The sequence below is a fragment of the Protomyctophum parallelum genome, assembly GCF_964188405.1.
Source record: "Protomyctophum parallelum genome assembly, chromosome: 10".
Lineage (NCBI taxonomy): Eukaryota > Metazoa > Chordata > Actinopteri > Myctophiformes > Myctophidae > Protomyctophum > Protomyctophum parallelum.
The window spans coordinates 1,033,376-1,038,266 of record NC_139704.1 but is presented as its reverse complement, the minus strand read 5'-3'; positions in this window follow the sequence as shown (position 1 = coordinate 1,038,266).

Sequence of the window (4,891 nt, the reverse complement as noted above, 5' to 3'; positions counted from 1 at the left end):
TCCTCTGTCCAAAGTTCTCTCATCAGCTAGTCATCAGTAGGCTAAGCCTACCTGCATGGCAGAGTAGGCAGAGGCTACCTGGCTAACACATGTGTCATAAAATGCAACGGTTCTTCTCTCGGAAGGAAAAAAAAACCCCACCAAACAAACAAACCCACTACTGCAGTAGCTTACCATAAATGCATTGCAATAATGCATTAACTCTTGAACTGAACCAATTGCAAAATGTATTAGAGCCACGATAGGCCTATGTCCTTTTTAGACACTGTGACTGGCTAACAAGTTCAACGTACATTTTCGAACCTTTCTTTTAAATAAAAATAAAAAAGTTTCACAGTTCGGTGTAAACTTGCGTTTATTCCAGTTGTATTTACCAAGCTGCTGCCGCCACCTAGCGGTGCAGAACGGGAATGATAATATCTGCGGAAAGCATTTTCTCAACAGGACTGTAAAAAAAGAACATTTAGCCTATATTGTGCAGATAGCAGATTGACTTGACTTGACTTATTTTTCAAATCAGAAGTTGTAAGGTCTGGTTATGTTTTTTTTTGCCTATTGAGTGTTCTATAGGAGCCCTTTTGACCTTCACCTTGCAGCATGAATAAATGAATAGAGAAGACTGACCAGGCATGTCCTTATTTCTGCATAATTTAATTACGGACAAAAGCTTAGTTACCAAATTCATGTTCAGTCCATTCCAGCAGTGCTAGTCATCCTGCCGAGCTGAACCTCACACAGTAATTTTCATAATGTTGCAAATTTGCAATGCTGATGTCTGAGGTAGGTGGGTCTTTCAGTAGGCCTACCATTACCTGCATAGAAGATCATCATGGTAGGGTTGCTTCCCTGCCCACATCCCAGGCAGGTGTTTTAGTTTAGTGTTAGAGTGATGAAGAAAGATCCCCTCCAACAAGTTGACATTATTTCTGTACTTCAATACGTCTATATTTTCATGAGAAATATTGTATATGGGATATATTTAATTGGGTAAAATATAGGCTACCGTGATGGTTTGACAAAAGTTAAGTATAGGCTATAGTGTTCTAGGAGGTTGTGGTTGTGCCAAAGGTCATGTCTCACCTAGACACAGGATGAAGGTCAAGGTCAAGATTCAATGTATCCCCTGAGCAAGCAGGCAGGCTCTATTAGCTCAATGGTATAAGAATTTGCGTTTGCACAGGGGAACGGGTTCAAACCAAACACACGCACGCACGCACGCACGCACGCACGCACGCACGCACGCACACACGCACGCACACACACACACACACACACACACACACACCTATACTGTCTGTAATGTGGCCCTGGTATGCTAACTTGAGTTTAAACAGCTTTAGATTTAAACCCTATTTTATGTCTTCTACATTTTCTGAACATTTTTGAGATTTTCGAGATTTTCACACATAGGCTAATGCATTTCTACTCTCACTCTTTGTTTTCTTGCTTGTTTGCCTAATAATGGGCCTAATTTATAGATGTTGCTATATAAATGTTATATGTATGTAGTATGTATTAGACCTATACATATTGTTTGTATGTAGGCTTATGTCATTATATCGCAAGCATCACAATGTTTTTTTATTATGCCACATTAAGTAGATTAAATCAGTGTCATTTATTTTAACTCATTGATGGACAAAACACGTCATTAGGTTGTTGTTCAGCCAGGGCTTTAATACACATGCATCACTAACAAACAACTTAAATCCACACTGATCCATAATACCTGCAGCACTACAACATAATAGACTATCATTGCTGTCGGGGCAGAAACTGCTTATCTCCATGTTCTATACCCTTTGTGTTGTTTTCATATATAGCCTAAATTAACGCCCTATACTTGATCGTACTATAGCGTCACACAAAAGCAGATCCACGAGCTCGAAATTGTAGATCTGCTGCTTTTGCTGTTTTTGAAATTGAATCCTGAAAATTAGGCTAACCGTTTTGGACGTATGAGGTTTCCCACCCGACAGAGACGATATCATGGTTTGCTGTGTTTGATGAGAATTAGAGGTGATTAATATGATGTGTTGCTCAACCCAGTTCATCTGTTAACCATTACATACGTAGGCCTATGATTGTTTAGGAATGTATAGGCAGTGATGATGATTATTATTGAAGATTATTGGGCATAATGCCTTCTGCTGCCTAACAAACAATCCCCCCCCCCCTTTAATACCCCCAGGAGGCCAGAGATAGTGTATGCAATATGCATGATGATAGAAGGTGAACTATTGAATGATTGAACTGATGAATATAGGCCATTATACTATATTACCCCATGAAAGTAATCCTACTTAATTCCAGATTTAGGACCCCCCCCCCTTCACCCCATAGAATACTAGAATATATAGTATATAATATAATAATGTAATGTAACATAATAGAATTATTATATTATGTATATATGTACTATATGTGATATATTATATTATAATATATCACATAATATCATTAGGGAGACAAGATGGGAGGGTTGGGCTTCATTCAATTGTGTGATTGATAAGTACAGGTTATATAATCCTATTATGTTTTCCATTATTATGTTACCAATTTTACAACACCAGCTTAAATAAAGCTTTATCTGTACCCACTTGTGTACTATTGTTTGTCTTGTCTTCTCATTGGTGACATTAGCATAAATATGAATGGGTAATGGGTCAAGTGTCATAGATCTCTGTTTTGTCATTGTTGGCGTGTTAATCTTTTTGTCCAGAGTCTGGGTCAGGGTCTGGACTCCAGACCCTGATGAAAACAATCACATGTTAAGCTTCATGTCCATATGATGGGCCTCAATGACACTGTTCACTGAGCATCCGTCCACGAGCAGAAATGAAAACAAACTGGCCTTATTCATAAACCATAATACCATCAATAAGCAGGCATTATCATTACAGACACAATACAATCCATTATGGAATCAGATAATTACTGTCTCTGGCTCAGTTGTCTGCAATGTTTCCCATACATGGTTTGCTTGTGCTTTCCCACCACAATATTGACATTGATTGACTGCGGTTATTATTGTAATTGTTTCTAATGTGTACGATTTTATATTACTGTAGAGCTTTGATTCTCTCAACTGCGTCAAAAGTAATTAACAAACTGTACATTCTGCAGTTCCGTGGACCTCTATTATGGACCCCCAACTGACTGTTGAGTGTGACTGTGGACCAGGCCTCTTCATGGAATCTTCACAGAGCCTATATCAAGATTGTGAGCGTGGCCGGCCTCCTTACAGACAGAGCACCATGGACTGCTACCATATTATAACACTATAACTTATCTTAACATTCTTATACATTATATATTGTCATTTGTCACACGCCTACCCTCTATATATGCAAATAGGCTTATAAGAATGAGTCAGTGTTTATTTCACTTAGTGGTATGTTTTTGCAATCACATATTGAAATGCTCAAACACTGTCTGTCACATTAAATATATATTGTTTTGCAGATGTGCTCATTTTATGTTATTTGTGTCCTTACATGTTCAGAATTGAACTTCCTGTTGACTAAACAAATTAACAACCAGACAACTAAAGGTTTTAACCACTTCAACCCAATAGGCCTATACTATACTAACGATGAATGGTGAGAATAGCTGATCTACAAGCTCACAAGTAACACATGAGCTTGTACAGATGCTATTTTCGCAATTATTTGAACATTCTTACCTGCAAGTAAGTACATGACCAAAATACTGTAGGGATGACAAGTTGAAAGTGGTTAATGCAGTAGCCTATGCGTGTACTATCCACTAGGACAGGAATTTCGGGTAGGCTGCATGAAGGTTGAAGGCTGTATGGCTGTCTCAGTTTGGCCTTGTGCCCTTCAAAGAAATGGCATGTCCTGAGGCCATTCAGTGGCCTTAATGCCCCGGCTGACTGTATTACTTTCTCCAGCTGTCACTGTCTCTTTCTTGTCATGTAGACACCTGACCATAGTGTGTCTAGTGTGTTTAGTTAAGATTCTGAATTCTTAACTCCCCTGATAAGACCCCATCTTTAAATCAATCCAGTGACTTTGATTGGTGCAGGGCTGAGCATGCAGCAAGCAATTATTTCAATGGACTAAAATCTAGTTTTATTGAATGGCCTTCCTGCCCAGGCATTTGGCCTCATGTGTGCCCTTAAAAAACCCTTCTCTGTCCGAATCTGGGTCACTGTTGACAAGAAGTCAAAAAGGTGAAGGGGTACAAGATCCTTGCATGTTTTGGGACAATAAACACAATCTAAGGCCCAGGCCGTAGCGTAACGGTCTGGGCACCGGACTGGTGATCCAGTCGCGGTGTGCCGCGGGTTCGACTCCCGGACCCGACACGGCCTTTACCGCATGTCATCCCCCCATCTCTCTCCCGTTTCCTGTCAGCCTACTTTCTATCCCTTAAAAAATCAATAAAGGCGTAAGCCGCAAAAAAATATCTTAAAAAAAATAATAAAAAAAATAAACACAATCTACAATGTAAATAGTAATTAAAAGTTTAATATAATTGTAGTGGAGTAAAAGTACAATATTTTACTCTAGTCTGAGATGTGGCCTAGTGGGGTGGAAGTAAAATTATTGAAAAGTTGAAATACTGAAGAAAGTAAAATATACGTCAAGATTGTAGCCTACAGTAGACCTACTTGTAGCCTAGCTTACACTTTCTATTAAATAATCGAATAAAATGATATTTCAAATATTTCAAAAGTTGAGATCAATATCTGTTGGATTTAGTAGCCACTCATGTGGCGGTGTCATAATTAAACTGACTATCAAGAAAATAAAAACATTACATTACACACATAACACATACAAACACACAAAACGTTTTGTTTTGAAGGCCTAATCGAGGCAATTACGGATGTGTTGTCGTTGCCGGAAGGGGTGGGGTTTGTCCC